Genomic DNA, 22,808 nt, shown 5'->3' on the forward strand with positions numbered 1-22,808 from the left:
GCTCACAGGCTTAGCTGCTCCACGGCATGTGGGATCTTCCCAGACCAGGGCTCAAACCCGTGACCCCTGAGTAATGCAGTTCTAAATCTGAGATTCATTATTAAATGATTAAGACAAAAACTAAAATTGAATTAAACTCTACCAAAACAGACCTTAGGCTTTTAACTTATTCATCAAGATTATGTCAACTCAGTAACCAAATTTTAAAAAATACACAGATATTTATCTTTGATAAGAAAGGTCTAAAAGAAGACCTTTTTTTAAAGATATTCACTATTTCCTTTGATACATATTTTATATATATATATATGTATGTGTACATGTACTTCATCCTACTACACTGACATTTTGAAATTCTTTTCAAACTACCATTTTCTACGTGAGAAGGCACGATGTGACCCAATCAACTACATTGGGAATCACAGCTCTATGTGGAGAAAGTAGCTGAGAGGATTGCAGTACATTTGGAGTAACTGGCCTCGATCTACAATAAATTTCAAATGACTGGCTCAAAACACAGATCCAGGGCAGGAAATCAATCCCTTAGAAAAATCTTTTGGATAAAAATGTCACTGATTTAATTGGAAAAGCCTTAATTTTGAAAAACAATGTTCCAGAAAATGCCAAATTAAATGGACAATTACTGTGGATTGCTTGGAGATAGCTTCACAATTTCGGCAAAAGGACTGAACAAGAAACTTGTTCTTTAGAGAGAAATCATCAGATGTGTCTTTACTGTTACATGAATGCCATTACAACTCCAGATGAAAATATAAAAACTCTGAATTGCATGGTAAAATTATGGCAAGTAATCTGAGAAATATGAAAACAGAAGACACATGAGTAAACCCAACTTCTTACCCTACAATATATTTACATATGTAAAGATAGGAGCTCTTCTCTTTTTGAATAATCAGAAATAGTCAAGCAGCCAGAATTCCTCTGGATAATACCATCATATTTTTTCATTAAAAATTCCTTTCTAGCGTCCAGAGCCTGTGCTCCGCAACGGGAGAGGCCACAACAGTGAGAGGCCCGCGTACTGAAAAAAGAATTCCTTTCTAGCTCTGCAATTGTATTCAAACATAACTGGGAGACAAGGCCTCATGGTTCAGCTTTTAGTGTATCCTTCAGTATACCAACCATGTAACACCACATTAATGTATGGATTTGCTAATTCTTGTAAAGAGATAATTTCGTGTCATGTCCACAGATAAGATGAGCTGAATAGTTTGTGATCATCTATTTGCCATATACAAATGTTCAGATATTACTTTCTCTCTGAAGCTTCCCCTGTTCCTAACCTTCTAATCTACTCCTTCCGTTTTTGTTCTACTTTAATTATATATTAGTGTATAGTATCATAATTAAAATTTTGTATGTATTCTATCTTTACTTACTGACACAGTATTTGGAGGTAGAAACTTAAATTTAAATTATTACAGGCATACCTCATTTATTGTGCTTCCCAGATACTGTATTTTTTACAAATTTAAAGTTTGTGGCAATCCTGCATTGATCAAATCTATAGGTACCATTTTTCAACAGCCCTTGCTCACTTCATGTCTCTGTGTCACATTTTGGTAGTTCTTGTGATATTTCAAACTTTTTCATTATTATATTGTTATGATGCTCGGTGATCAGTGATCTTTGATGTTACTATTATAATGTTTTAGGGCACCACAAACCATGCTCATATATGATGGCAAACTTAATCGATAAATGTATGTTTTCTGACTGCTCTACTGACCAGCCATTCTCCTGTCTCTCTCCCTCTCTTCAGGCATCTCTACTCCCTGGGACACAACAATATCGTAATTAGGCCAATTAATAATCCTACAATGACCTCTAAACGTTCAAGTGAAAGGAAGAGTCTCTTTCACTTTAAATCAAAACCTAGACATAATTAAGCTTACTGAGTTGTGAATGCAAAGAAACAGTTCTTGAAGGAAATTAAAAGTGCTCTTCCAGTGAGCACACAAATGATAAGAAAGCAAAACAGCCTTATTGTTGATATGGCAAAAGTGTTATTGGTCTGGATAAAAGATCAAACCAGCCACAAGATTCCCTTAAGCCAAAACCTAATGTAGAGCAAGGCCCTAATTCTGTTCAATTCCATGAAGGCTGAGAGAGGTGAGGAAGACTTAGAAGAGGTGAAGGTAGCAGAGGTTGGTTCATGAGGTTTCAGGAAAGAAGCCCTCTCCATAACATAAATGTGCAAGGTGAAGCAGCAAGTGCAGATGTAGAAGCTGCAGCAAATTATCCAGAAAATCTAGGTGAGATAATTAACGAAGTTGGCTACACTAAACAACAGATTTTCAATGCAGATGAAACAGCCTTATATCGGAAGAAGATACCATCAAGGACCTTCATAGCTAGAGAAGAGAAGTCAATGCCTGGCTTCAAACCTTCAAAGGGCAGACTAACTCTCTCATTATAGGATAATGCAGCTGGTGATTTTTAGTTGAAATCAATGCTCATTTATCATTCTGAAAATCACAGAGCCCTTAAGAATTATGCTAAATCTACTCTGCCTATACTCTATGAATGGAACAACAAAGCCTCGGTGACAGCCCATCTGTTGACAATATGGTTTACTGAATATTTCAAGCCCATTGTTTAAAACCACTGCTCAGAAAAAAAAAGATTACTTTCAAAACATTACTCATATTGTTCATTGACAATGGACCTGTTCACCCAAGTGTTCTGATGGAGGTGTACAACAAGATTAATGTTGTCTTCATGCCTGCTAAAACAACATCCATTGTGCAGCCCACGGATCAAGGAGTAATTTCCACTTTTAAGTCTTATTATTTAAGAAACACATTTTGTAAGACTATAGTTGCCATCAATAGTGATTCCTCTAATGGGTCTGGGCAAAGTAAATTGAAAAAATTGTGTAAAGAATTCACCATTCTAGATGCCATGAAGAACATCCATGATTCCATGATTTGGAAGAGGTCAACCTATAGACATTAACAGGAGTTTGGAAGAAGCAGGTTCTGACACTCATGGGTGACTTGACTGGAGGAAGTAACTGCAGATGTGGTGGAAATAATAAGAGAACAAGAACTAGAAGTGGAGCCTGAAGATGTGACTGAGTTGCTGCAATGTCACGCTAAAACGTTAAGGGATGAGGAGTTGCTTGTTATGGATGAACAAAGAAAGTAGTTTCTTGAGATGGAACCTACTCCTAGTGAAGATTCTGTGAAGACTGTTGAAATGACAACAAAGGATTTAGAATATTACATAAACTTAGTTGATAAAACAGTGGTAGGGTTTGAGAGGATTGGCTCTAATATTGAAAGACATTCTATTGTGGGTAAAATGCTATCAAACAGCACTGCATGCTACAGAGAAATCATTCCTGAAAGGAAGAGCCAATCAATATAGCAAACTTTATTGCTGACTTATTTTAAGAAATTTCTACAGCCACCCCAGCCTTCAGCAACCATAACCATGATCAGTCAGTAGCTATCAACAGAAAGGCAAGACCTCCCACCAGCAAAAAGGTTACAACTTGCTGAAGGCTCATATGATGGTTAGCATTTTTTAGCAATAAAGTATTTTTTAAATTAAGGTATATACATTGTTTAGATATAACTCTATTACACACTTAATAGACTACAGTATGGTGTAAATGTAGCTTTTATATGCACTGGGCTACCAAAAAATTTGTTTGGCTTGCTTCATTGCTATATTTGCTTTATTGCAGTGATCTGGAACTGACCTGCAATATCTCTGAGGTATTGCAGATATGTGTGTGTGTGTGTGTGTGTGTGTGTGTGTACTCCACTGCTTCTTTATCCATTCATTTGTCAAGAGGCACTTAGGTTGCTTCCATATCTTAGCTATTGTAAATAATGCTAATGCTAATGCTAATACATCAGGAGGCATATATCTTATTAGATAAGTGTTTTCATTTTTCTCAGATAAATACGTAGGATTAGAATTGCTGGATCCTATGGTAGCTCTATTTTTATCTCTCATTAAGTTCTTTATTGATTGTAAATAATTTATACTATTTTTTTGGTATTCTTCCAGCTTTGTTCCCTGAGTCCCTTGTTAGTATTTATATAGGAACATTTGAACTGTTTGCCTTCAGAATCAACCCTACCTACTTATCTCCTGTGTTGAAAAAATAATGATATTCATATTTTTCTATTAATAGTTTTATGTATCAGACATTATTAAATTTAGTATAATTCCCATTTATTTCCTGATATGTATCTATATCATCTGAGTGTGGTCCCCCATTCTACATTATCTTCTCATCCTAATATGACTTAAACTTTTATGATTCAGTAGTTGATTTTGAATGGGAAATTGGTTAGACCATTCAGGAAAACTTTCAATGACATGTTATTATCTCTGTGTATATAGAGCAGGATGACCAGACCAAAACAGAGGTAAGTTAAGACTCCTGTGTAGAATCCATCTCAGTCCCTGACCCCTTCCTGGGCTACACTGTTCTCTATAAATTTCTCAGTGCCTTTCTTGACAGGCAGAGCACAGTTCACCCTGTGAACACTTTTCACATGGCTACTTTACTCAGGCATTAGGTGCAGGCATGTGAGAAAACAGCTGGAGGAGATCAGCTTAGAGGGTGGGTATGCTTATAAACAAATAGTGTGTTTAATTAAAGGAGTATGGGGTGAGGAAGAGATAAATTAACTAACAGATTATTTTAATAACCTGATAAATCTAAAGTTACACATACAGCAGGTTGAGAGGATTTATAAAGATTGTCAAAGATTATCATATATGATATAGTTGGTGGTTTACTTTGGATACAATTGAATTAAAGTATTATTCATTGTGTTTATCTGAGAAGAAAACAGTCAAATCTTAAAATTTAAAATAGAAGTGAGGTTATGAGAACTTGTTTTAGGAAAAATCTCTAAAGGAATTGGAGAATATTCTTGTTCTTGATCCATATTTCTCTTAACAGTTAACACTGTAGATTCAAATAATACCTTCATGTAAATTTTTCTGTTTATGAATAGTATTTAAACTGCAGGTCATTAAAACTGGTTGCATAATATCTCATTTTTAATATCTCAAGGACATATAAAATATCCATTATTCATTCATTATTCATTATTGAATTATATTCATCTATTTACTATATTCACAAACTATACTAGACAATTGGAAAAGTATCTTTAAACATTTTTTAATTCATGAGAATGAACAATTTTTATTTAATTAAGTAATTTGCATTTCTTTCTAAGAACTGTCTGTTTATGCACATGGGGTGTTAGGATGTTTCTTGTTAATCTGTAAGAATTTTCACTTACGTAGCATACTAAACAATTATCAGTGATATTGGTCCAAAGAAACTTTTCAGTCTGATATTTGCTTTAATAGTTATCTTGATATTTGTTATTTTACTGGCCTAACATACCCATCACTGGTAATAGTCCTTTTCTTGTTTAAGAAGTTTTTCCCCCACCCTAAATCGGTCATTCCTCCTTTTTCTTCCAGTTTTTAAAATGCTTCCTTTGTTTTATATACTTTAAATTTATTTCTACCTATGTTATTAAGAGCAAACTTAATATTATATTTTTTATAAACTAATTTTCTAAGATTTATAAAAAATTAATTGCATAACCTTAGATTTTTTTATTTTAATAAAAATACAAAAAATTGTTCAACTTATTATTCTCCATGTTTTAAAACCAAAGCATCCTGGCAATCTATGAAAGGCTACATGTAACTTCTACTTCCCTTTACATATAAGAATATGTTTAGTTTTAATATTAGAAGTGAAATAGTACTTTTAACTTATTTCTATGTGAAATAAGACCACAGCATACTTCTGGTTTGTTACCTTGGTTTTCAGGTTTAGACTAAGATAGTTCACAATTCTGTGATGGAAATGAAAATATTAAAAGATAAATACTGAGAACTCTCACTCTTTTCTGTGTCTGCATAGATAGGCTTCTGTGGTTCTGATTGGATAGTTTACAGGAGATTAGATTTATGAAAGAAGTGTGTGAGCTAAGAGCAGAAGAAAAGAACAGTGATAAACTGTGAGGGGGAAGGACAATCAGGGTAAGATAGGGCAGGCCTTTTGCATATCAGAGAGAATTTAGGGAGCAGAAGTGTGAATAAAATGGAAAAATATTTTGAAAATTTTCTGCTGTGTTGTTTGTTACAATTCATGCCTTCCAGACTCTTCAAGATTTCATTAGTCAGTGGAGAAAGGATCTGACATGTTTTGACTGAGGAGATAATTGAGGAGGCTGCCTTGTTATGTTACCAACAAATTTAGTAGTTGAAAGGCTGCAAAAATCCCAGCATGTTAATATCCATTCTTTATTATTAGACATTCAAGTTTTTTTCTCATTGTAAATAATAGTGCAATAAACATATTTATGAGTAAAGTTTTTCTATTTAGGACTTTCCCCTAAATGTTCACATCTATAACCAAGTAATCAGAAAGAATATTTTCCAATTCTTATAGCATATTTCCAAACCACTCTCTAAAAGAGTTATTACTATTTACCTACCAACAGTTATATATGAGTATAAAAATTTCAGCGAAACCTGGTAAGCAGATAGTAGTATTATTATACATTTTAATTTGTTTAATCAGAGCTTTGTTTTTCTTTCATCTTGTGCTTTCTTAAACTCTGGTTCTTAAATATATTTCACTGTATTTGATACTAGTTGTATCTATTCTTGTGGAAACAGTCATTTTATGTCATATGCCTATGTAATTTGTTAATATTTTAATTACCTAATTTGAAATAAAAAATATAGGATAATGTTTTCTCTATTATAATTCCTACAAATATTTTACCTTAATATATTTTTCCTTTTGTAATTTTAGTCATGTCAGTCACATTAAAACAATACTGTAAGAAAAAATTGTATTTTAACAAATGAACATATCTACAAAACAGAAAAAGACTCAAAGACATAGAGAATAGACTTGTGGTTGCCAAGGTGGGAAGGGAAGGATTGGGAGTTTGGAATTTGCAGATGCAAACTAGTATATATATAGAATGGATAAACAACAAGGTCCTACTGTATAGCACAGGGAAATATATTCAATATCCTGTGATAAACCATAATGGAAAAAAATATGAAAAAGACTATATATATGTAGGACTGAGTCACTCTGCTGTACAGCAGAAATTAACACAACATTGTCAATCAAATATACTTCAATAATTTTTTAAAAAGAAATTTAAAAAACATTGTATTTGCATATAGATGTATCTATTGTTCATTTCCCTTAATTATTTTTTATTTCAAGTACATAAAGTTTTATATAATATTAGTTTTAGAAAGACAAGCATATTTACATTTTCCTAAAGAAAGCTGTACTTCCTGGTATAAATTAAACTCATGTGTCATTCCATTGGAACATCCATGTCCTTCTAGGGGAAATATTAGGACCATGTGCTACCCTGAAGTTCCATTTGTGGTTTTGCAAAAGCCACACACACAATGGAGCAGCTAGGGCTCCACTGAATGATTTACTTATCTAGAGGGAGACACAGAAACAGAGAGTATGATAAGAAACTGTGGATATTAGAAAAGGCAGAAGAGGGAAGTATAGGTCTATGAGGAATGAAACAGGAAAATGAGGATAGGCGATTCTAAAGTATACCTAGAGTTTTTTTCATAGCAGTCTTTCCAGAGTGATAGGTCTGTCTAAAGTATGGGGGTTTGGGCCATAACTGTATTTCTCCCACAGTACATCAGAGGTCTGAATGAAGTCCTACTCCTCCATCTGGGAGGGAATCCAAGGTACTTACCCTCAGATTGGGTTCAGCCTTAGCAAACTGTATGTGTTTTAAGAATGCTTTGTTTGCTTGCTTTTAACACTGTCTATGTCTATTTTATATTAGTAGCACATCAGTTATAACATGAACAACTTAATACATCTCTTCTGATACCTTGCGATAACTTTCCTCCCAGGTGCACTAAATAGCACTAAATATACCTCAGTTTATTCAGGTAATATAATAGCTTTTTGAAGATTTAATGTTGAAGATTTAATGTTATCAAAATTTCAAAATTTTCTATGAACTATCTTACAAGCAATTATACACTTTGTTCCTCTTTTCTTCAACTTTTTTCTCTTGCCAGATAAACTTATGGCCTGTTTACAGCATCCTATTTCACCTCATTTTATTTTGTACAAGTTATTTGCATGTTTATCAACATCTATGGTGAATCTTGATAGAATTTTTCTGATACTTCCAAGACCACACAAGAAGAATCTAATTTTTTATGATTATCACTATGGCTAAAACAGTTTCAATGCCTAGAAATCATATCAACCAGGTCATATCCTATAATAAGCTTTCTTATTTTTTCAATTCTTCACACAAAAATTCATAGACAGATAGATGTGTAGCAATTTCACACTGTCCAAACTTTAATCAACCCATTCCAAGGGTAGTGACGGATGGATGGTAAAGTTTAATGGTAATCTTTATTCCCCCAATAAGTGGTAGATGAAATGGTGACAAGCCTTAGAGGTAGAAAGCATTGATTTTTTCCCCAATCTGCTGAATTTTCCCATGCACAGAGCTCAAATGTATTCTCCTCAGGGAGACTTCCCTACAGATTAATAAACTGGGTTACAATGAAAAGAAAAAATATGATCCCATTAAAACACTGTACACACATGCATGTACGCACATACACACACGAATTTTTAAAACTTTATTTTGATATCGATGTTTCAAGTTACATGCGAGGATAATTTTTGAATAGATATGATTATCTGACTAATTATTTCTAGCCCACTGTGGAAAATAGTTTATTGCAACACAAATCTTTTCAGATCACTGATTCTTGGCTCTGCACATTGAACCCACAGCCAAAGCCTGGAATTCTAATCCTGTCTGTCAATCACTTGCTCAGTGCTGTGGTGGCCTATGTAAGCAAACCAAAATCTAGGTCTGTAATTGCTTCAAGGTTATGAAATTGAAACCTAAGGACCACCAATCACAGACATCCAATTTGGCTTTAAGCTATAGCCAATTAATAATTTCCTTACTTTGCTTCTGCCTTTTCTTTTATAAAAGTATTTTTTCTATAGAAGTCTCTCCCCAACTCCTGTCAGTGGAGCGTTCCTAACCCCTTGCCATGTGGCACTGCCTGATTCAAATCAATTTTTGCTCCAATAAATTCTTAAACTTTTTAATATGCCTCAGTTTATCTTTTAAGTCAAATTGTTGGGAAGGACTCCTGTGACAGCTGGTTAGTGTCTGAGTCTGCTGGGATGCCTCCTTTTGCATTTTCCCTTCTTCTCTGCCTCTGAATTGTGGATGGGATAGGTGGATTTCTAACATCTGTCCTGAAGAAAAAAGGGTGGCAAGAAAGAAGTAGGACCCTTTGTGACAATGTGGAGCCAATATTTTTTTTATTGTTGGCTTGTGGATTTATTTTATGTGGAGAAAAATATCTTATACCTAAGCCATTATTATTTGGGTTTTCTGTTAGATACACCAAAACAAATCATTTTTAATATAGAGAATTTAAGGAAGAACACCTTAAAAAATGGTCAGTTGTTTTCTGACCTCTGAGGTAACCCCCTTGATGACATTACAATCAAGACCAGTAGAAATTAAGATATGATTAACATCCTCTGGCCTTTAAGAATTTTCACATGACATATAGCTATGCAGTTGTCTAAGAATTTTATGGATTGATTTTTGTAAGAGATTCCTGGAAATGAAATTGTATCATACATTAACATTAATTAACTGTTAATTAATGTTAATGTATGATACAATTTCATTTCCAGAATGGTTTTCCAAAAGAACTGAGGTTATCTCAATATCTTTTTCAATCTTATTTATTTTTTAACAGGAGAAAATAAAATTTAATTTTGCATGTACTGGAACTCCATAACAATATGAGGCCCTAGGTCTTTTTAATATGAAACTTTACCATGATTTTTGTCTTTGTTTTGGGAGTACATGCAATGATGCATACAGACCACCATTCTTTAATTGGTTCTTAAATTTAAAACATGTAGAAAAAGTCAATATAACAGCAAAATATAAACTATAAAAAGATACAGTTACTAAGTACCTATCACATGCAAGACTCTTAATAGATGCCTTAGAATTTGCTATTGAATTTTTAATAAATGTATGTTGCACTACATTTTCATAGTGTATTTAGTAATATATCTAGTTTTTCATGCTTGAAGCTAAAAGCTTCAAAGTTTTGAAGCTTCCTCAATCTCTACCAGCTAATAAGTAGATGACCCAGATTTGCCTTTAAGGGGGAATTCAAGGCTCCTTTATTTGTTGCTGAATTCTTTCCATTTCTTCAAAAGAATGAGTCAGAATTCAGGGCAAAATGCTGCACTACTAAGGAGGAGCTGTTGTAAAATTTGAAGACACAATGCATCTTAGTGTGTCTAGGTATCTGAAAGTGGGAATTTTAAAAGAATTCAAAAATCAGCATGTATTACATGTGTTTCTTTATTCTCTCCCCATCCTCCCATTCTCTGTACTCATTTAGTCAATGAGTGGAGCCTATTCTACAAATAAGAGAAGACCCAATATTTAGAGTTTGAGATTAGTAGATGCAAACTACTATATATAGAATGGATAAACAACAAGGTCCTATTGTATATACAACATCCTGTGATAAACCGTAATGGAAAAGAATATGAAAAAGAATATATAGTACAGTAGAAATTAACACATTATAAATCATATGTACTTCAATAAAATAAATTTTTAAAAAAAGAGAAGGGCTTCCCTGGTGGCGCAGTGGTTGAGAGTCCGCCTGCCAATGCAGGGGACACGGGTTCGTGCCCCGGTCCGGGAGGATCCCGCATGCTGCGGAGCGGCTGGGCCCGTGAGCCATGACCACTGAGCCTGCGCGTCCGGAGCCTGTGCTCCGCAACGGGAGAGGACACAACAGTGTCCTTTATTTAAAATAAAATTAAATAAAATTAAAAAAGAGAAGACCCAATACTTAATACTTCCTCTCTCTCTTCTTTCTACATTCTCATACACATACTCCCCCTCAAAAAACATTTTTAATAGCCTTGACAGAAATTTTTTTTGAATTTTATTTTTGTTATACAGCAGGTTATTAGTTATCTATTTTATACATATTAGTGTATATATGTCAATCCCAATCTCCCAATTCATTCCACCACCACAACCACGCCCCACAGAAATTTTTTTAAAGTTACCCTATGCACAAAAATAATGGTGTCCAGATTCATTTCCTGATTTGAGAAGGTCTTGAGTCTACATCCTAAGACAGCTACCATCAAGACATCGAGATATTGAGGCAAATTCTCTGTTTCTGTCTCTGTCTCTGCTCTGTCTCTGTCTCTCTCTCCCTCTCTTCCTCCCTCTATTCTTCCTCCTTCCTGTATGTTTAAAGATATAGTAGGACTAGACTACGCAGGTCTACTTAAGTAAGGGGATATAAAAGAAACAAATCCAGTTTAGTCCATTAAGTTGAACTATTGGTTCTTGAAGCCAAACTCTTGAGTAATAATAGAGGGATGCCTTGCTTTATCTGTAGTGGTTCTATACACATATTCTCTTAAGGAACTGTGTAGGAAGAAATGATTAGTCAGGGACAGAATCTAGTTTCCTGGGGTGCACTGGCCAGAATGCAATTATTAACTTTCATCTAATGTATGCTCATATTAGCATCCTATTTCATCATCCACATTAGAGCCCATTTCTGTTTGATTCTAAACCCATCATTCCTCCTTGCTTTGCTCTATTCTCCACCTTCAGAGTTACAAGCAGCTTTCAACCTCTCCTCTATCTTCTCATGATGTTCATATAAATTTCCCATTTTCTCTTCACCACTATCCTAGTCAACACTTGTTCTTGGATAGAATCTCTTAGTCTAATGTCCGTGTATCTAACTGCAAACACCAAGTGGGACTCAAGGTATCTGAATAGTCCCTAAAATTCTGTACAGCTCTGTGTTAATTTGGGGGTGGGGAATAAAATGAAAAGGTTTCATCAAATTTTCCAAGATTATACTGCCTTACCCTATGTTTTAAAAATATTGTCCTATAAAGTATATAGTAATTATAGTAATAATGATAGTAGCAATATAATATATTAATAATTGTTACCATTTACTGAGGTAGTGTTCTGAGGGCTTTATATAAAGAGTCTCATTTGATTTTTACAGCAAACCAGGAAGTCAAATGAATGATCCCCACTTTAATGATGAAGAATGGAATCTGAGGAAAGTTAACTTTCTTAAAGTGTTATATTAAATAGAGGTGGTGCCAAGCTATAACCAGGTTGGCCTGACTCCAGTGCCCATATACTTAACATACTCAACTACACTGACATCATGGGCAAAATGACTCTCAGAACTGAGTGTTTAGTCTTTTCCAGGACAGGTAATGATAGTAAGCATAGCACACGTATACATTATGCTAAAGAAAAACATTTCTAGTTGAGTCTATCACTGAATGGGGAGATAGTCTCTTATTATATCAGGGAACTACTTTTCTCAACCACCTTTAGTTCTTAGCAAATAAGCTGTATGGCCAAATGTCAGTGTGATTCTATCTTAAAGCAAAGCCTTTTGTTAGAAAGTGGTGAAAATGTATATACTATAGTCTGAGCTCTTTAATTGCCTTGTGTACTAAAGTTAATACAAGGAGGTCAGCTTTATTGACCAGTTTCCACACTGGTATGGAAAGGCATCAATGGACCAAGAGTCATAAGAGTGAGGATCTATTCCAGGGTCTGCCACATGCTGTATGACATTGTATATGTCAACACAACTCTTTAGGCCTCATCAACCTCAAACATAAAGGATGGTAGCATTGCTTTTGTCTCTTTCCTCTACAGTATGAGGTAATTTGATTCAGTTTTATGCTCCTCAATGCCAAAGTCTGATGAAAGGTATTGCCAGTGTGTTACTTCACTTTTATTTTGTGTTGTGTGCATGTCTAAATTATCATTATTGCAGCATCAGATTTGAAAAGAACTTAGTTTTCTCTGTTTCCTGTGTTGAACAGAAGCCTACATTAAATGTGTAGCATTTTCCTCTTAAATTATCTTAATTTCCTTATCAGCTACAATAATATGCATATAGAGGCACTTCGCATATTTAGCCTGATAAATGCCTTCCAGAGTTAATACTGGCTGCCCTTCACATTTTTTCTTGTCAAGTATAAGCTTATTACATAGTAGACTTATTAAATAATTAAAAGTTTTAATATGATTGCCTGGATGAATTGTGAAACCTAGTATATTAACAATATTTACAGTCAAAAAATAAAAAAAAAATATTTTACAAAGTATTCCCTTAAATCTGTACTGAGGTTGCAAAATGTCACATGTAAGTTTGCTTACTTTAATGGAGAAAAAGACTCCATCAGAGGCAAAATAAAATACTTACTATTTTAGTTCAGAGTGCCTAAATAGTTCATCAATTATGGAAAACAACAATTTATAACAGAATATTATAAACTTATTTTCAAATAGCAGAAAAAAACTTGGGCATTTCAAGAAACAGCAATGTGTGTAGCAATCTGTTACTCTCATTTATGAGTTGATAAGCTAGCACAGTTTTTAAGACCTTATATAAATAAGTGTATAGTTTCTTGTATGTTTCTGTCTTCTTTCAAATTACATTCAGTGATATAATAAATGCTGATTACTAATCTTTTCACAGTACTATGTTAGACATTGTAGGGTATGACCTCTGTGTATTCTGGGAAAGCTAATGATCACCGAATTGATTAAGAAACTAATGACTTTAAATATGGAGTAGAGGAGAAAAAAAGAAATTGAAAAAATACTGTCAACTGATTGATAAATGACAAGAATGTCTTCATTGTTTTGTATGTAAGTATATGGCTTTTTCCAGCTTTTAGAGGCTAATCATTGTTCATTGGTTTTAGGAAACAAACACAGAAGTAAACAATAAGAGCAAATTTCCTACAAAGAACGCATTTATTAAGGACCTCTTGTCAAACCTTGTGCAGGCAGTCATTCAACTAAAGAATCAACAGCTTAAGCATTTATGATCGATCTGCAGCAGTGACAGAGGAACCTCCATTTCTGACATGGTTCTGCAAAGCCCACAAACATTCTTTTCTACCTGCTTAAATTACTGAGCTATAATTCAGTAATCTGTTATTTGAAATATCTCACATCAACCTTATAAAGTGCAAGAGCATCCAGCTAGGGTTGTAAATAGTGAGGGCAGGACATGAAATGACATTGGGAGATGGAGTTTGTCATTTAAAGTTGGGGGTTAGGACAAGATCTGGTTAAGGGCAAATGGATTATAAAAGGAAAAGTGTGATCATAAAGATAAATTAAGTGTCTTTTACTAAAGAGTCTACTTGACTAGAGACTTGGGGCTGTTAATGCATAACATATCAATTGCAAAGGGTAGAAAATGGATATTGAAATATTGATGGCCAAATTTCCAGTGAATCGCTATCAAGCCACTCATTTTGGATGACAGTTATTGTATGGGACATTATATAGTTTGCATTTAAATCCACTCAACTAGGTATAAAGACTTCCCTAAGGGCTTCCCTGGTGGCACAGTGGTTAAGAATCCACCTGCCAATGCAGGGGACAAGGGTTCGAGCCCTGGTCCGGGAAGATCCTACATACCATGGAGCAACTAAGCCCGTGCACCACAACTGCTGAGCTTGTGCTCTAGAGCACATGAGCCACAACTACTGAGCCAGTGTGCCGCGACTACTGAAGCCTGCACATCTGGAGCCCATGCTCCACAAACAGAGAAGCCACAGCAATGAGAAGCCTGTGCACCACAACAAAGAGTAGCCCCCACTAGCCACAACTAGAGAAAGCCCATGCACAGCAACGAAGACCCAACACAACCAAAAATAAATAAATAAATTTAAAAAAAAAGACTTCCCTAAGACAATTTATCTCATTGATATTTAAGTAAATTAATGAGTTGTTTGACTTATACCTTCCCTAAAATAGGTATGTCTCTACTAGAAGTATATGCTCTAAACACTATATATAATCTTGGTTTGGAAATTGAAACCCAATTGAAATCCTAATTATTTGAAGAAAGGAGATATATAACAATAAAAAATAAATGTATAAACCTTTGATGTTTTTGACAGAAAAATTCCAGCAACACATACAAATTATAAAATTATTAATTTTATGCTATAAACATTTTGTGTATTATATATATTATAGATATTTAATAACAGTATATCACATATAAAGTCAATTACTTTAATTAAAATATTAACTGTTCCTTCAAGGCTAATACATTCAGAGAGAATTCCTCTCATGAACTGTTTCTCTCATGAACTTTTTTTTTTTTTTTTTTTTTGTGGTAGGCGGCCTCTCACTGTTGGGGCCTCTCCCGTTGCAGAGCACGGGCTCCGGATGCGCAGGCTCAGCGGCCATGGCTCACGGGCCCAGCTGCTCCGCGGCATGTGGGATCTTTCCGGACCGGGGCACAAACCCGCATCCCCTGCATCGGCAGGCGGACTCCCAACCACTGCGCCACCAGGGAAGCCCCGAACTTTTTTTTTTTTAATGGTACAATTTTAATTATAGTTTGTTGAATGACTGCATAGATGTAAACATTTAGATCAATGCTTCCTGACCTGGGGTGGTTTTGCCCCCCAGGTGATATATGGTGATGTCTGAAGATGTTTTTGATTGCCACAACTCAGGGAGGAATGCTACTGATATCCAATGAGGAGAAGCCAAGAATTCTGCTAAATATCCTAAAACTCATAAGATAGTCCTTCATAACAAAGAATGATTCAGCCCCTAATGTCCATAGTACCAGAGTTGAGAAACCTTGATTTGGATGGATTCTTGCACTTTCCATTTGGTTTCCAAAACACCTCCTCAAGTCACAGACAATTGTTTCACTGACATATCATGAAATAATTAAAATGTACTATCAAGTCATACAGTATATGTGCTTCTAAGTAAAATATTCTGTATCCCATGTGGCTACCATGGTTTAAATGAAAAACATTTTCATATTATGAAGATCTAGAAAGAATATTAAAATGGGTGGATATAAGCTGCTTTGGGGCTTGCTAAATGTCCAGGGTATAGAAGTTTTCAGTTTCATACCCCAGGTTCAAATAACCCCTTCCTGGAGCCAACATCCCTAAAGAAGCCTTAAAAGACCCCTAATAGGGCCACATAGAGAATGATGTCAATGTTCCTTGACATGTTTGAACAAAAAAGAACTCTATGTGCTACAGCTAAAGAAAGTTTTTGATAATTTTACTATCTGAAACAAATTGATATAAATATGAAGCCTCTCTTGAATTCTAGCCCTTCACATTTGCTAAACACAATGTTTAAGGTTTTAAAAACACTATATTTTACTTGGTTTCAATCTGCAATGAAACCTGATTAAAATATGAAATCTATTCAATTTGTATGTATGTATATATGTGTTAAGTATCACTTGCTGCAGTACTTAACGATACTCCATACAAAAGCAGAGGGGACAAGGATAAAAGATCTAGAATGAGACTGTCTGAATCCAAATCCTTGGTCAATCACTCAGAAGTTGTGTAAACTCGATCAACATGTGTACAGATAAATAGTTAAACTTAACTGAAATTCTAATGCAGTGTGTTCACTTACACTGTCTGGCATACAGTTAGCTCTTGGTAAATGTTAACTATCTTAGGGAGAGGGAGAGTTCTAAGTTCCTGTCTCTGACGGAAACCGTATGGTGTAAGAGAACAAACTCTGCTCCCAAAGCCCGTGCTGTCACAGAAGAAGGTGCTGTGTGCTCAGGGAAACCATTCTAGTTATGAAATAACAGAGACCAAGTTTGAATGCTACTTCTACTGCTTAATAGATAGTGTCAACATGATATCATTCCACTTAAAATAGTCAATTGAAATTGAAAACATTTAGAATATCTAAGTCAAAGAGAGTAAAAATTAAGAGTTCCCAGTATTAACGTCAGCACTAGATTATAACTTTGCAGAATGACATATATTACCACAATCATACGTAATTTAAAAGAAAATTATCTTTCAGAAATTCACAGCAAGAGCATTTGACTCTAGGTGATTTAATCATTAGAGAGCTTCCTCAAAGCAAACTTGTCTTCATATTATAAATAATATCATAAAATGGATATTTAAATCTGTACAACTCTGCCATTTTAAGGTATGCTTTACTTTGGAACACAGATTTAAGGTATCAAGTCAGATTTAAGGCACCAATACATGGGCTCCAGAACTTAGTGGAGCTCTGAAAAAATCCAGACTATAGGAAGGGGGAAAAAAAGATGCCTAGAGAAAAAAATCCCATAGTAAACAGGAATCTGGGGCAAAATAAACTCAGCCCCAAAGCCTAGATATCCAAAGGATTTAATTGTTCTGAGTCCAGCGTGAAATCATTTTATGAATTCACTCTGTCTTGGACCCTGGTTTGCATATCTATCAGGGAAGGAGAGAGGTGTGAGGTAAAACTCACAATCTGCTTCCCAAGGAGAGTGTCTGATACAGGGCTTCCCTGCATGGGCTGAACTCACGCCTGAGAAAAGGAAGGAAACATTCTACATCAACAACCCAAATAGGACGTAAGAGATAGGTATGGCAAAGCGATAGAAAATGGCCTTGGTTTTATGTGAGATACATGGCCTCTACTCTTACCCACAAAATATATTCTTTAGAAAGCCTCAGAGGAAATGCTTAGTGGGTAGGCGCTATTTTATCAATGGCGCTTACAGACCATGTGTTAAATGACTTTATCTAGATACAGTCAGAACTTAATGAATATGTCTGTCTATCAAAATATATATAGATACATGTTCATATACATACGCATATACATATGTAATGCATAGAGACAGACTGATAAATTGAATGCTAAATGCTTTATTAATGAAATTTATAGTAAGGAGATTTAGAAAAATGAAATGCAGTGTTTCATATTGTCCCAGAAGGCAAAGCACAGGCAAGTTTGATTTCTTTAATAACACAAGTTTGCCCTCAAATTACTAATAGTAAGTGTTATATTATCATTAGGAGGATGGCATGCACACAGTGGGCCCTTAAGAAATATAAATGACAGTCAATTATGATTTCAATTGGATATTTTCCTCAGTAGTAGAGGACTTTGACAGTTTATGATTTCAAGAAATAAATGAAGAGTTGCCCTGAGGCAAAAGGGAGCATCATCCTTGATTCTGTGTGGTTTAGTCCTAATGGCTGTCACCTTCAGGGCACGGTTTACACAGCTCCTTCTTGGGAAAACAGCATCCTCCCTCAATGTGAAGTTAGCTTCATTTTCTATTTTTCTGGCTGGTTGTTGCTTAAAGCAGCAGGAATAGTTTTCAATGGTACATTGCAAAGATATACTTCTTGAACTGCTACAAAACGTAAATGAAATGAGTCGGTATGAGGTATGTTTACTTTTTTAGCATTATTATTTCAATAAAAAGTATAATAGAAGATTAAGTCAATTGTTAAAACGCCAGAAGAATTTCGATAAAAGTTGATTATTTTTATGCCCTGTTTTAATATAGGGCACGGAAATTCAGCATAATTATTTATAGTAATATAATAATTAAGTAGGATCATTAGTAACTTTGTTTTTCCACATAATTGAATTATAAGGTAACTGAAACAATTTAAGTGCCAATCCTTCCTCTAATCATTCATGAGTTATTTTAAAACATTTTCGTAAAATTTATGGATCCCATTTAAGATTTTTGTTTTGATAATCTTTGATAATTTTTGTTTTATGATTCCATTAATAAATACATTCTCTTGAAGGATTTAAATCTCTGGTTATTAACTACAAATGAATTTGAGAAGCAGCACAAAATGAATTTTGAATTTCTCAGATGTATTTTGCGTATTTATGGGGTTGTCCTGCTAGAAATTCTGAAATTGAACTGAAGAAAATTGCTCACTACAATAAAAATGAAATACTTTATTTCACAACTATTTATTGAATACTTACTATGTTTGTTAGGTGTGAAATAAACACTGAAACTACATGGTGAAGAAGGCAGGCAAAGTCCCCTAGGGCTAAAATTTACGGTGGGAGGTACAGATCTCCTTATAGATCATAAATTCTAATGGTGGAATGAATATAATAAACTAACAAACAGATTAACAATAACAAACAATAACAGGTCATTTACTAAAGTTCAAGAAATATTTGAGTCCCTCTTAGATCACTAAACAAAGCAGACAAAAATCTCTATCTTATAGAGCTTGCATTCTAGCATTAATTACATAACATACAAGTAAATTTTAGAAGCTTATAAGGGCTATGAAAATCAGTTGATCAGAGTAAAGGGATTACACGTCAGATCAGGGTAGGATTATAAAGGCCACTTGGATAACTGCTGTAAGATATACTACAAATACTGAACTATCTCTAAGGAAGTGTCATAACAGCTCAGCTCGAATGACAGGAGGGAGACATCTACTTGAAGATCATGGGGAGCAACATTAGAAGCAGGAAAAAACCTTTTTGCAAAGTATATAAGGCAGAAACTAACTGCATGTTTGAGGTGAAAGAAAAAAGGCTAACATCCCTGGGGCCCAGAGAGCACAGAGTCACACGTGCTTAGGTCTAAAGAGGAAGTAGAGGCCAAACATGCAAGGCTATGCCAACCTGGGTAAGGAAGGCATATATAAAATGAGTACAATTAGATTTATATGTATAATCATATATTCACCTCCAAAATCCATACCTGTGAAATGCATTCCATATTTATGAGTTTAACCATATGCATTTGTATGTTTGTGTGTGTTTCTGAAAGCATTCACTAATAACATAAACAAAAGAAGAGGTTCTGTGTTCACTCAGGCACTTGCTTTCACTGAGTTTTTTTTATATGGTTGGTTGATTTCTCTGGATCAGTGTTCCAAATGAAATATTAGGAGCATGCCCAATTGATTTGGTACACAACAGGGTAGTCAGGGAGCACAAAGTTAAAGGCATGGGAACTCACACATGGAATAAGGTAAGCAAGTTGCAGTGCATCTGAAAAGGGGAAACAGAAACAGAGCATGGCAGCTTACAAAAATGTCAAGAACAACATCATGCCAAACAGTTGATAAGAATACAATCAAGTGATTGGGTGTGTTTGGAAGGTAACTATTTTTCTGTCTAGTCATTTAATTCATTTTATTTCCGTAATTATGTTACATTTTTATGTCTTTTATTTCACTAGAGTAGAATAAACAAACAAATAAATAAATAAATCCGTTCAAGTTTGTACTCTCATCCATTCCTGATGTTTGTAACTAAGGTCCAAAGGAGGCTCACAGTATACATGCCATAAGGGAATGAGGGGAACTGAAGGGTCTTCAGAGACATCTGTCCATGCTGTCACCTTCATGTACATTACCTAGTGTAGGCTCCAAGCATTAGTCTATTCAGGCTGACATTGAGTTCCCCTCTACAGTCTCTTTTAAATCTTTTGCACTCTTCCTACTCCCATGTCAGTCCTAGGAGCACATGATTTATTCCAGGTAAAAATAAGTGAATTGGACAATCAAGCTGCAGACGGTCTCTTTCTAAGGTCCAGTCCTCCACTTCTTTGTGCTCTCCCCAAGTGGCAGCAAGCACTAGTAAACAGGCATAACTCCTCTTTTTCCTTAAAATTCTTTACTCTATCTGGTTCTTTCTTTGAATGATTTTTCGCTTCCTCTGGAAATTAGCCTGAGAAAAAGGGACCCATCACTCTGTGTTTCTGTTTTGCATGGTGCTTCCCCAGACTGCCTTCACTTCAGGGAATCCTCTTCCCTTTTCTAGCCTCAGGAATGAGAAGAACTGCTCATCTGTCAACATGCCCCTATCTCCAAATCTACTATCTTTTTTCTGAATCCTTACATTCCCCAGTACAGCCTAGCTTTGAGAACTTAAAGAACTTGAATTTATTTTTTTGCTTTTCACGTCCTTCCCTAGAGGTACAGTACTTAGGTTAGTAGGGCTGACAACTGGTTTGGTGCTGGTGAAGAGGTGTGAAATCAAAACCCAAGGCTCTAAAAGTCACACACAATGAAAGAAAAAAATCAGTTAATATTTCAAAAATATTTTCTTGTCATTCCAATCTATAACATGGTAAGATGAGATCCTAGACTAGGATATAACATGGAAAGGGTCTGTTGTAAAAGCAAGTCATATTTGCAAACAATTAAGTACCTACTTTTATATGTCACTTAAATACGTCACAAACTTCACCTATAAAATACAACATAGAAGGATTTTTCATAAACAGAAATTTTAATTATAAAGAAGGACTAATACTGAAATGCATCAAATTCTTAGGACAAAGGATAACCAAAGATAACTACATTTTTAAAAATTGAAATTGAAAATTAAAATTTTATTTATTTCAAGGTATAAAAATAACTCATTTTTTCCTATTCAGCATGCATTTCTGTGTAATATACTATAGTACTTTGAAAGAAATCTTATTAAAGATAATTTTCATTTGATTCACCTCCAGTGGCAGCATTATTTTGAGAAGAAAGCTAGATATGGTTATATTGGCAAAGGAATTTACTTTTATATCTAGGAGGCTGTAAACTTTATAGACTTCTTTATAAAGAAGAACATTTTACTATAAAGATTCCTAGTTAGAGGAGAATGTTTCCATTTGATCTTTTACTCTTTTTTAGCATATGCTCTACAAAAGCCAGTATTGAAAGTCTTTTGTATACAATCTAGTTAGATGTGTGCCTTTAATTTTATTTTAAAAAGTTAAAATGAGTAAAGGAACTAATTGAAGAAATATATATAGGAAAAGGATATGAAGTTCCCTAAGTAAAACTGATATCACAAATATAATTTGAAAGGTCAAAAAGCACTTTGAAACTGTTGAATCAAGTACAGAGCAATTGATCTTATATAATTATATGTATTTAGCAAATGGTATATTCCTTTTATCATTATATTAAAATCTGTATTTCACTTTGCAAAACTCTCTGTATTATCTTCCAATTACTCTACAAATCTAAAATTGTTCTAAAGATTAAAGTTTATTAAATCTTTAAAAAATCCTTTCCTGTCTAGATATTATAGTTCCTTCATACATGACTTTATTCCTCAAAGGGAAGACAAGGCATAAATCTATTAAGAAATTGAATTCAAGACATCAGATCAACTCCTTGTAAAGATGTCAACTCTTTCCAACCTGATCTACAGATTCAACACTATTCCAATCAAAATCCAAGCATGTTATTTTATGGTATTAACAAATGACTCTATACTTTATATGAAAAGGGAAAAGACCCAGAACAGCCAACACATTATTGAAGAACAAAGTTGGAAGACTGACACTATCCAACTTCAAGATTTACTATAAAGCTCCAGTAATCAAGACAGTGTGGCATTGATAAAAGAAAAGAAAAATACATCAATGGAACAGAGTGGAGAGCCAGAAATAGTTGACCAATATAGTCAACTGATTTTACCAAAAAAACAAAAGCAATTCAATGGAGAAGGACAGTCTTTTTACAAAAAGTGCTGAAAGAACTGGACATCCACATTCAAAAACATGAATCCAGACACAGATCTTATATATTTCACAACAAGAAAACAAAATGAATCACAGGTCTAAATGTAAAATGCAAAACTTTACAACTCCTAGAAGGTAACATAGGAGAAAAATCTAGGTGACCTTGTTTATTTTTTTTAACATCTTTATTGGCATATAATTGCTTTACAATGGTGTGTTAGTTTTTGCTTTATAGCAAAGTGAATCAGCTATACATATACGTATATCCCCATATCCCCTCCCTCTTGCGTCTCCCTCCCACCCTCCCTATCCCACCCCTTTAGGTGGTCACAAAGTACCGA

Source organism: Lagenorhynchus albirostris, chromosome 16, assembly GCF_949774975.1.
Source record: "Lagenorhynchus albirostris chromosome 16, mLagAlb1.1, whole genome shotgun sequence".
NCBI classification, from domain to species: domain Eukaryota; kingdom Metazoa; phylum Chordata; class Mammalia; order Artiodactyla; family Delphinidae; genus Lagenorhynchus; species Lagenorhynchus albirostris.